The sequence below is a fragment of the Oncorhynchus masou genome, chromosome 13, assembly GCF_036934945.1.
Source record: "Oncorhynchus masou masou isolate Uvic2021 chromosome 13, UVic_Omas_1.1, whole genome shotgun sequence".
Lineage (NCBI taxonomy): Eukaryota > Metazoa > Chordata > Actinopteri > Salmoniformes > Salmonidae > Oncorhynchus > Oncorhynchus masou.
In genome coordinates, this window is record NC_088224.1 from 84,696,098 (window position 1) to 84,708,744 (window position 12,647).

Here is a 12,647-nt window from a genome sequence, read left to right on the forward strand (position 1 = left end):
TTTGTGATCCGAGTCTTTCTTAAAGTGTTTGTGTGTGCGCTAAATGAGGTCTGACAAATGATTGACCTGATTTAACATATTGTTCATCACTCACACACACACGTACACACTGTTTAATGCCGCTACTGCTGTGTGGCCTAGTTCGGAACAGCGATCCCCACTCTGGGTTGGCATGGCAACTCCCCACTCAACTTAACACCAGGGAAAGACTGGGATGGTGGAGGGAGAGAGTGGAGATGGGGAGGAAGTGAGAGCTCAGATGTTGATTTTGACCTCTCCTTCATAGGGGAGGGGAGGGGGGGGGGGGCATAAGCACCAGAGCTGTAGTCTCTGAGAGGATTAATTCTAACCAAAACGGTCTCTCTCTCACACACACACATCAATCCAGTCTTTGCAGATTGGTAGTTTACAATGAATCACATACTTAAAGTAATTACGTTTGGTTACCATGGGACTTCTGGGACAGGTGACTCTGAAGGGATATGATTGTTCTTTGAACTGCCACAGGGCTAAATCTTGCCCTATAGTAAGAGATGAGTAGGTTTAGTGAAGCACCTACACACACATACACTTCTCATTCATATACAGTAAACTCAGTTACATCAAATAAAGCTGAAGCGCTGCCCACATAATCCATGTATCCACGCAGGGTCATTTCTGTTACATTTGTTTTCAGTCGGGAAAAGACTCCCGGGGCGTATTCGTTTTGTCAGCACGTCCGAGTACATAACTTATCCTACAGTGGATTCGGAAAGTATTCAGACCCCTTGACTTTTTCTACTTTTTGTTACATTATAGCCTTACTCTAAAATGGATTCAATCATTTCCCCACCCTCATCTACACACAATACCCAATAATGACAAAGCAAAAACAGGTTTTTAGAAATCTTTGCAAATTTATTAAAAAAAACATGACATTTACAGAAGTATTCCGACACTTTACTCAGTCCTTTGCTGAAGCACCTTTTGGCAGCGATTACAGCCTCACATTTTCTTATGGCATGATGCTACAAGCTTGGCACACCTGTATTTGGGGAGTTTCTCCCATTCCTCTCTGCAGATCCTCTCATGCTCTGTCAGGTTGGATGGGGAGCATCGCTGCACAGCTATTTTCAGGTCTCCAAAGATGTTTGATTGGGTTCAAGTCTGGGCTCTGGCTGGGTCACTCAAGGACATTCAGAGACTTGTCCCAAAGCCAATCCTGCGTTGTCTTGGCTGTGTGCTTAGGGTTGTTATCCTGTTGGAAGGTGAACCTTCATCCCAGTCTGAGGTCCTGTGCTCTCTGGAGCAGGTTTTCATCAGTGAAATCTCTGTACTTTGCTCCAGTCATCTTTCCCTTAATCCTGCCCAAGATAAGGGCCTAGTCTAAAACCCAGTTTAAGCCTCATGTTTTTTAAAAGTGTGTCAATTTTTGTTTTGTTTTGTCCTGCACTGTAAATAAGGCAAACGGTCACCTGTTGCCTGGCTACCTGTCCACATCACTCTGGCCAAACTGATGTTTCTTCTCCACAATGAGTCTGGATTTGCCTCCCTCCCCTATAATTTATAGAACGCAAACACATTCTGACTGTTCTGATTGGTCCCACAAACCAATGGGTTGGGCCAGAGCTGGCCTACATGACATAAGCAACGTATATGTTTTCAATGGTTAGATTTGTTAGAGACGATCCAATCGCTGAATAATTAGTTTTATACAACGCCCCTCATTTTGAAATTAAGTCTCACAAATTTCTTCTAGGATGGCAGATTCAGACAATGTATGTAGCAATTGATAGAGCAGTGGAATTAAATTCAGGGTTAGTCATCAGGCAACTACGACCTGGAACTCCACATTCTTTATATAATGAACCCAAATTGTGTGTCTGTACTACTGTCTCAGTTTAAAAGGCTACACACTGCGCATGAAGGCCTGTCTCCCTGCCACCCTCTGATCGACCCCACCATGGATGCTCGACCAGGGGTGAGTCACTGTCTTTCCCATCTCCTCTCCCCTCCCCCCCCCCCTCTCCTCCACCCCTCTCCCCTACAGGCTATGCCAATACCTCCACACAGCTGTGAGACAATGGAAAAGGAGGGACATAGGTTTATAATGTACAGTCTTTATTCTGCAACACTGTGTCATACATAGACCATGTTTCTCCTAGGACAATAAAGTTAATTTATAATCTGCATCCAACTTCTTTATTGTGTAGCCTAATCAACTCATGGTGAATTTCTTTGTGGGGAAAAAAATCAAATAGACCTATGCCACTTTCAGGGCAATACAATCCCATAAACCATATTAGCCTTGGTCCGAAGGGATTGGACTTGTGTGATATATAGGCCAACTCAACTAGCCCGAGTAGAAGTTGCCTGCAGATGAGGAAATACATATGTATTCAAAGAAATAACGTTGGCCGAAATATATTGGTCTCCGGCAGAGTTGTTAGGACAGATCGACTCTGACTGCAGACATGAGGCCGAATTTTCAGCGGCAGTGAAAGAAGCTGTAGCCTCTCCACCTCAACACAACAGCAGTCACTTGTCGCCTTCCTGTGGTTGAACACGACACTACACACCGTCCGGAGAATCACTCAGAAATATGTATGTGAATACAATGTCCAGTGTTGTTATTTTATGTTTCCACGCAGAATGGAACGATCATTTTAGTCAGAATGGCTACGGTTGCAAAGCACCAGACCGAATTGTCCCCATACAAATGTTGCTACTAATGTCCAGGATTAGCATGTCCAGAAATAAATTGTTAGCCTGCGATTCATCTCCAAATCGTACATTTGTGTGGAACTGGTTCCCTGTCTATGTTTACTAGAATATGTGTCTGTCTGTGTGTTCTCTCGCATATAGACTTCAAATGTTGAAAAGTTGACTCGCTGAAAACTGGACTGTGCTCCTTTTTAATTGTAATCAGTCACGTGACCACGGCGGAAGTTTTCGGTGGATTTGTGTCTTTGCTGCTGGAGCTTTCGAAGCGTGAGAAAAAGACATTGGCGAACTCGCCCTGAAATATCCTCAAATACCACAAAACCTCAACTCCAGTCAGCAGGGAAACGGTTCAAAACACAGAAAAGGTAAATCATATATATATATATATTTTTTTAATTTTCTGGAGAGTTTATGGTCAGAGCAAATAACGTCAGAGCAAAGAAAGAAAGGACCAACACAGATTTTGTAATGAGGTGAATTTGTAAAGAATTTCTCTGCACTTTCAAGTGTAGTTGCAAAGGCATAATAGCCTAGACTCGGATGGGATTGTCAACAATCTAGCTATGTTATTAGAGCAACCTGTAGGTTGGTAAACGGGCAGTTGCTGTTAGTTAATGTATTAAAATGACCGCCTTTAGCGTTTCGTCGTGGATAAAATAAAATTATAAACGCCGAGAACCGTTTTCCTTCTTTTGTGGTAGATTTAGGCTATAGTTTAAACGACCTAGAAGCGAGGACCCCCGTCTCAGTTATTATGGAACGCTGACACGGTTGTTTATCCCAGAGGGATTCTGTTTTCTCTATTCTTATCGGATCTCCGGGCTCACGTCCGCTCATTTTACAGGATAATAAATCAATGATTTACAATATTAACAAGTTATTTCCGTGCGTGTGTCAAATCTGATGTGCGTGAAATGGGAGTTGTGTTACTGGTATAGACTGAGTTAATGCGCACCTCTTTCGGTGTCCCGCTGTCGTCCAAATTACAGGTGCAGATTTGACAGGTGCTTTGCAGAGCCATGCATTTAGCGCCCCATTAACATTACATGGGGAATATTTAAACAATACTATGTAACTGTATGTTTAGAATTAGAACAATATAAAAATGTATCTCTCTCTCTCTCTACTATTATTATAATAATACAACAAATCATAATACATGTTAATTTGTATAGTGCTTTTCATTAGAGTTCTCTCAAAGCTCTACTGAGAAAAAAAATCTATACAATTAAAAACAACATCCATTTAAAATCAAGGCAGATAAAAGGGCATTAGTGGGCTAGGTGCCAAAATCACTACGACTATAAAATAGGGCTTTAAGGAATTCCATAGACGAGGGGCAAGGCAGCGAAAGGCTCAGCACCCCATAGTTCGGAGAGGTGTCTTGAAGCAGTAGGGAGTGGCTGGGGCGGAGAGTACTAGGTGGCTCGCTGATGTGGGTTGGGCTCAAAAATACATCTTATTTATTTTATTTTACCTTTATTTAACTTGGCAAGTCAGTTAAGAACAAATTCTTATTTTCAATGACGGCCTAGGAACAGTGGGTGAACTGCCTGTTCAGGGGCAGAACGACATATTTGTACCTTGTCAGTTCGGGGGTTTGAACTTGCAACCTTCCGGTTACTAGTCCACTAGGCTACCCTGCCACCTTCACAGCAGGGACTGTGAAGAGACACACACAAAGGTACATACGCACACAAGCGCTGGCACATTCACTCTACACACCCGCACATTGTAATATTGTTGTATGTGGTATTATACATTTTGCATTGTAGTGGTGTAGTAATGTTACCTGATGTAATGTTTTATCTTTTGTTTTTTTTAAATGTAATTTTAGTGCCTGAATGTTATTGGACCCCAGGAAGATCCCTAATAAATACAAATGTAATTTAAAAACAGGATAGGCCCAAGCACTGACCCATGTGGGACACCGCATGTGACTGTAGAATCCTCTCATCTGGTCTCTCCAATAGTGATGTATTGCTTCCTATTGGAGAGTTAGGAGTAGAATCACTTCAGAGCTGTTAGAGAGATCGCAGTGTGCTCTCTGAGACGCTGCAGGAGGATGTTGTGGCCTACGGTGTCAAAAGCAAAACTGAGATCTAAGAGGAAGATGCTAGAAGATCCTGAATCAGAAGCTAGCACTAAGTCATGGTAGGGCTAGGTGATATTGCCAAAATATATCTCAGTATAAAAAACAATGTGTCTGTATTTTATGTTTTTGAATAATACAAGTCTACATTTGCTTTATGAGTAGTGAGTGACCCTAGGGTAGCAACACACAAGTGATTTCAATGGGTCTTTCTCCATTCTGATCAATTAAACTTCAACCCAAAATTATTTTCAGCATTTTCATCAATTTCTGCATTTCCTGCACTCATTTGAGATCATTTCCACACTGCCATGAGGGGCTGCACGAAATGTGAAAACAATGTAGGCCTTATTATAACCAAATGTTGCAAACTCTTGGGTGAACTGTTGGAATCAGGGAAATTGAATGATTATTCCATTTTTTTTAGTTAGAATGTAATAGTGGGCACTTTGAACAGTGTTTTTTTTACATAACAACAAATTAAAATGCCAGGGAGGAGTTTTTGTGACAGGTTAGTAACCAAGTTGTTGATACGTGTTTCCAAGGGGACCCTATAGACTTTGCCTACATCGAATGTTTTCTCATAGCTACCTCCTGTATCTAAGATATTCATTCTTTGTGTTTTTTTTCTTTGATTTAGAATCTGCTAAAATGGGATATATTAAGATACTGTTGCACAAACAACATGCTGATTTAGGTCTACACCATCACTGGTAGTATCAGGCTGTATCAGGCTGTATTGCTAATTATGTTTGCTCTGACTCAGTACATTTATTAGGTAGCTAAGTAGCAGGTTAGCATTAGCGGCTAACACGATTTAGGACCAACTTGCTAAGAAAAGACAAACTAGCTGTTTGCAGTTGTAAAAAAACGCAAACTAATAGTGTAATTATAGAACGCTAGTGGATTTATATTAAGAAGCAAAGTGAAAACATCATTGTTGTCATCAACATTGTTGCATGTGCTGCATTGACCATGCAGACTGAAGACATGTGTCTCGTTGTTGAAGAACAACAAATGCGCTCCTTGAGTGATGGGGCGGGGCTAGTGTAACGGTGTTGCTTCCATCCCTCTCCTCGCCCCAACCTAGGCTCAAACCCTCTGAACACATCAACAACTGCCTCCCGCAAAGCACCGTTACCTATCACCCCACAAAAACCGCGGCCAAGAATGACAGTAGTTCCTCAATGTATTTGAAAAATCTCCCTTTCGTTAACCACTCCGAATGAAATGGAAACATGTCATGTTCTGATCCAGTGGAAACGTCATTAAAATAGGCCTACCTGATTACTTATTGTCCCTTGCTTTGTCTGTCCCGAGCTCATTGGCACGCGAAACCTGAGGGCACTTAATATTTTATATAAATCTTATACATGCTAGTCTGCTAGCACCAGCTTCGGGCTGGACCCTATTTATAGTTAATACAATGTTTCCAGTTCGTTGCAGACAGTCTATGTATAAGGTGATTGAATGGATATTTATTTCTATCAGGATATTTTCTACCTGCAGGCTGCAACTTTGTTGGCTTTATGTAGACTCTCTTGGCAATAGAAGTGACTTTTTAGGTTTGTATCATTTTCATTTAGATTTGGATATCATTTTAATTTTTAACAACATGACAATGATTTTGAGATATGAAGGAGTTATAAAAAAATTAATTAAACTGTTCCATGAAAATGTGCACATGAAAACCATAACTGGCACGCAGATCAGTAGAATTGGTAAGATAAATTGGCATTCCACATGAGAAAGGTTGCAGACTCCTCATGTAGTCTATTACTGACAATTTCAGGAGAGAAAGCCAGCAAGAGCGGGAGGAGGATGGTCAGGTTATTTTCTTCTGGTTATCTTGAGCTCTGGCTCCCTCTTGAGTCATTTGTGTCTTCATCAAACAGTGCCCTTAGCATCAGACATGCTCATTGCAAAAAGTTGCCTAATTTAAAACACACAAGGTGTGTTTATATGGAAAAATAATACACTCTGAGACAGGATTGTGTTGAGGCACAGTTCTGGGGGAAGGGTACCAAAACATTTATGCAGCATTGAAGGTCCCCAAGAACACAGTGGCCTTCAACATTCTTAAATGGAGAAGTTTGGAACCTCCAAGACTCTTCCTAGAGCTGGCCGCCCGGCCAAACTGAGCAACCGGAGGGAGAATTACCTTGGTCAGGGAGGTGACCAAGAACCCAATGGTCACTCTGACAGAGCTCTATAGAGTTCCTCTGTGGAGATAGTTGTCCTTCTGGAAGATTCTCCTATTGCTGCAGCACTCCGCCAATCAGGCCTTTATGGTAGGGTGGCTAGACGGAAGCCACTCCTAAGTAAAAGGCACATGACAGCCCCCTTGCAGTTTGCCAAAAGGCACCTAAAGGACTCTGACCATGAGAAACAAGATTCTCTGGTTTGATGACACCAAAATTGAACTCTTTGGCCTGAATGCCATGTGTCATGTCTGGAGGAAACCAGGTACTGCTCATCACCTGGCCAATACCATCCCTACGGTGAAGCATAGTGGTGGCAGCATCAACCTGTGGGGATGTTTTCAGTGACAGAGACTGGGAGACTAGTCAATATCGAGGGAAAGATGAACAGAGCAAAGTACAGAGAGATCCTTGAGGAAAACCTGCTCCAGAGCTCTCAGAACCTCAAACCTCAGAGGGGTGATTGTTCACCTTCCAACAAGACAACAGCCCTAAGCACACAGCCAAAACAATGCAGGAGTGGCTTCGGGACAAGTCTCTGAATGTCCTTGAATGGCCCAGCCAGAGCCCGGACTTGAAGCCGACCAAACCTCTCTGAAGAGACTTGAATATAACTGTGCAGCGACGCTCCCCATCCAAACTGAAAGAGCTTGAGGATCTGCAGAGAAGAATGGGAGGCGCTCCCCAAATATAGGTGTGCCAATTTTGTAGTGTCATACCCAAGAAGACTTGAGGCAGTAATCACTGCGAAAGGTTCTTCAACCAAGTCCTGAGTAAAAGGTCTGAATTCTTATGTAAGTATGATATTTCAGTTTGCAAACATTTCAACAATATATTTTTACTTTGTCATTATGGAGTATTGTGTGTGTAGATTGATGAGGAGAATTTGAAGAAACTTTCATAGTTTTTGAAATTTTCCACATTGACTGACCTCCTTGTCTTAAAGTAATGATTAGCTGTTGTTTCTATTTGCTTATTTGAGCTGTTCTTGCCATAGTATGGACTTGGTCTTCTGTATACCACCCCTACCTTGTCACAACACAACAAATTGGCACAAATGCATTAAGAAGGAAAGAAATGACAGAAAGGCACACCTGTTAATTGAAATGCATTCCAGGTGATTACCTCATGAAGCCGGTTGAGAGAATGCCAAGAGTAACACTTTTTTTGTTACTACATGATTCCATTTGTGTTATTTCATAGTTTTGATGTCTTCACTATTATTCTACGATGTAGAAATTAAGAGTTTTTAAAAATAAAGAAAAACGGACAAACATCTCTCTAACTCTGTCACCTTTTAATTTTCATTAAAACTCGCTTTTCAACCACTCCACAAATTTCTTGTAAACAAACTATAGTTTTGACAAGTCGGTTAGGACATCTACTTTGTGCATGACACAAGTCATTTTTCCAACAATGGTTTACAGACAGATTATTTTACTGTATCACAATTCCAGTGGGTCAAAGTTTACATACACTAAGTTGACTGTGCCTTTAAACAGCTTGAAAAATTCCAGAAAATTATGTCATTGCTTTAGAAGCTTCTGACAGGCTCATTCTTATTATTATTTGACCCTGCTGGTCATCTATGAAGAGTTGAACAAATTGGCCACGTTCTGTTATAATCTCCACCCGGCACAGCCAGAAGAGGACTGGCCACCCCTCATAGACTGGTTCCTCTCTAGGTTTCTTCCTAGGTTCTGGCCTTTCTAGGGAGTTTTTCCTAGCCTTCTACACCTGCATTGCTTGCTGTTTGGGGTTTTAGGCTGGGTTTCTGTACAGCACTTTGTGACATCAGCTTATGTAAGAATAGCTGTATAAATACATTTGATGATGATTAATTGACATAATTTGAGTCAATTGGAGGTGTACCTGTGGATGTATTTCAAGGCCTACCTTCAAACTCAGTGCCTCTTTGCTTGACATCATGGGAAAATCCAAAAATCAGCCCAGACCTCAGAAAAAAAATTGTAGACCTCCACAAGTCTGATTCATAGACCTCCACAAGTCTGTTGACCATGCTAGCTGTTGACCATGCTAGCTGTTGACCATGCTAGCTGATGGCCATGCTAGTTGACATGCAGGCTGTTGGCCACTGCTAGCTGTGGGCCACCACTATCTTATGGCCATGCTTGTTGACATGCTAGCTGATGACCATGCTAGTTGACATGCTAGCTGATGACCATGCTAGTTGATATGCTAGCTGATGACCGTGCTAGTTGACATGCTAGCTGATGACCGTGCTAGTTGACATGCTAGCTGATGACCGTGCTAGTTGACATGCTAGCTGATGACCGTGCTAGTTGACATGCTAGCTGATGACCGTGCTAGTTGACATGCTAGCTGATGACCGTGCTAGTTGACATGCTAGCTGATGACCGTGCTAGTTGACATGCTAGCTAATGACCGTGCTAGTTGACATGCTAGTTGTTGGCCGTGCTAGTTGACATGCTAGTTGTTGGCCGTGCTAGTTGACATGCTAGTTGTTGGCCGTGCTAGTTGACATGCTAGCTGTGGGCCACCTCTAGCTGATTGCCATGCTAGTTGCCATGCTAGCTGTTGGCCACGATAATTTACATGCTTGCTGTTGGCCAACGCTGGTAAATGTATTATAAACTGCTTCTTGACTTTGGGGTTATGTGTCTGCAGGTGTGTGTGTGAGTGAGCGAGAGGGGGACAAAAGTGTGTGTGTGATCTAAAATCTGGCCTGTGGAAGAGTAGAGCATACTGTGATTCATGTTACCCCCCCACCCTCTGTCTCGGTTTGATTAGGAGGAAATTGAATGTGTGTGAGTCATTGAGCATGCTCGAAGGAGGGGTACCAGGGTGGGACCCAGCTAGCACAGTGGATCTCGGCTGATTCCGGCTGAGAGTTGGGCACTCGGCTGAGAGTCAGACTCGGCCGACGTCATGTGGCCTGAGTCTGGGCCGCCTTCCGCAGTATTACTTATGGCTAGGATGTGGGGATGGAGCTCTGGCCGATTCCAGTGTGAGTTATCTGGCCCAAATGTATTACTTGTGGCTCGGGCCGATTGGGGCTACTCTCTGGCTACTCTTCTCTTCTCTCCACATTTTCCACATTCCACAAAATTTCCACAAAACATTACACAAAAATACAATTAACATTTAAATGTACTTCTTTAAGAGTCCTGTGTAGTATTTTAGTATTTTGATATTTTGTGCAAGGCAATTGATAAGCATTAAAAACTTTGTGAATGGAACTTCCTGAGTGGCACAGCGGTCTAAGACACTGCACCACAGTGCAAACTGCGTTTCCACAGATGCTGGCTTGAGACCTGTGCCGGCCGTGACCGGGAGACCCATGAGGCGACGCACCATTGGCCCAGTGTCGTCAGAGTTGGGGAGGGTTTGGCCGGCCTGGATGTCCTTGTCCCATCGCGCTGTAGCAACTCCTGTGGCGTGCTAGGCGCATGCACGCTGACACGTTTCCTCAGACATTTATACTAAATCGGGTCATGGGGGGGGGGGTTCTGGTAAAATGCCAGCAGAGTCGGCTGAATTCAGGTAGACAGAATGGGCCGATTCTGGGCTGTCATTCATTTTGATTCCGGGCCGAGTCCGACACCCGATTCCGGGCTGATTCAATCACTTCCGGCCCCTCGGAAGAGGAACGCTTCTGGGGGACATTGCTAGCTGGGTTGTGAGTCACTTATCACACACAGCAGCCTTAATTGGCACTCATAATGAGGATTTGAAACTCTGTGTGTCTCAGAGAGATATAAAACCAAGGCCTTCTGACCTTAACCCTCAGTGATTTTTACTAATACCACAGACTTACTATCCTCCCCCCCCTGGTCTTCCTCCCTCTCTCTCCCTTCCTCTCCCCACAACAAGATGTCACGTTTTGACTTCAGTATTCGTTTGTCCAGGGAGGGGGGATAAATGTCAAATGTCCACCGATTAGTTTAGGCATTAATTCCGAATGGTTAATTCCGAATGGTTAAGGTTTTGGGTAGGTTTAACCATTTGTTTTAAATAAACTAGTGCCTAGCACCAAGGTTATTATAGTTTTGTGTTTTTATATTAGATTTTATTTCTTAGAAATTCTGTTTAGTTTCAGTTAGTTTTCCAACATGATTTACTAGTTTTTATTTAGTTTTTAGTGTGATTTTAAAAACATTTCTATTTAGTTTTTATGTTATTCAGTTTTAGTGATGGGTTCAGAAAGTAGCTTATGCATGGGAGGCTAGAAAGTATATCTGTGTAGGTTCTATTTCTAGAGCAATAGCATTAGGTCTGGGGAGGATGTTAGATTCTCTTGGACATTTCAAAAATTAAAATGTTCTCGGGGAGGGTCCTCTTCATACAGACAACAAATGGATTGATGTGGATTGATAAGGAATTTAAAAATTCTGTGGTTGAGAGGGATGAGGCAGAATAAATGGCAAGTGAGTCTGCCTCACAACCGATTGGTAAACATACTGCAAATTGAGAAATCATGTGACTAAACTGAATTAAAAGAAGAAACTACACTATGGAACAAAGATAAATTACATAAAGAATGATAGTACCTTTAAAAAGAATGGAGCACCTTAAGTTTTGGGCAAAAAAACCTCTGCTCTATCATTTATCGAATCAAATCATAAAACGCACTGATATTGCTAACTACTTGAATGATTTTTTAAATTGCAGAGATTAGCAAATTTAGGCATGATTTTTCAGCAACAAACGCTGACGCTACACATCGAAGTATATCTGACCAAATGACCAAAGCATTGTAATTTTGAACGCGGGATAATTGTCAACAACAACCGCTGAATTGCATAGCGCCACATTCAAATAATATTAATACAAATATTTATATTCATGAAATCACAAGTGCAATATAGCAAAACACAGCTTAGCATTTTGTTAATCGACCTGTCGTGTCAGATTTTGAAAAATATGCTTTACAGCGAAAGCAATCCAAGCTTTTGTGTAAGTTTATCGACCACTAGACAAAACATTACGAACACCTAGCATCAAAGTAGCTTGGTCACAAAAATCAGAAAAGCAATATAATTCATCGCTTACCTTTGATCTTTGGATGTTTTCACTCACGAGACTCCCAGTTACACAATAAATGTTCCTTTTGTTCCATAAAGATTATTTTTATATCCACAATAACTCAGTTTGTTTGGCGCGTTGTGTTCAGAAATCCACAGGCTCGAGCGGTCACGACAATGCAGACACAAATTTCAAATAGTATCCGTAATGTCCACAGAAACATGTCAAACGTTTTTTATAATCAATCCTCAGGTTGTTTTTAAAATATATAATCGATAATATATCAACCGGCACTGTCTTTTTCAGTAGGAGAGGGAGAGACGATGGCTGACCAAGCTCTGTTGCGCAAGCAAAACTCATGCAAACACCTGACGCGATATCTTTCTCGCTCATTTTTCAAAATACAAGCCTGAAACTATGTCTAAAGACTGTTGACCCCTTGAGGAAGCCGTAGGTAAAAGGAATCTGGTTGATATCTCTTTAAATGGAGCGACTGCAGGCTATGGTATATGGAGGTTTCAAAATAGAAGCCACTTCCTGGATTGATTTTCCTATGGTTTTCGCCTGCAAAATCAGTTCTGTTATACTCACAGACAATATTTTGACAGTTTTGGGAACTTCTGTCAATTATATGCATATTCTAG

The 12,647-nt window shown here is 41.9% G+C and overlaps 1 protein-coding gene across 6 annotated transcripts in view; it reads left to right on the forward strand.

The window, feature by feature from the left end:
* The first annotated feature begins 2,934 nt into the window (after positions 1–2,934).
* Positions 2,935–12,647, forward strand: part of LOC135553156 (arf-GAP with Rho-GAP domain, ANK repeat and PH domain-containing protein 1-like) — a 106,534-nt gene continuing 96,821 nt past the window's right edge. For 5 of the 6 annotated variants that reach the window (XM_064985307.1, XM_064985309.1, XM_064985310.1 and 2 more), the window contains exon 1: positions 2,935–3,068. The gene's annotated coding sequence lies outside the window, so the exon portion shown is untranslated. The remainder of the gene's footprint in view (positions 3,069–12,647) is intronic. The other variant, XM_064985306.1, reaches the window with a different exon arrangement.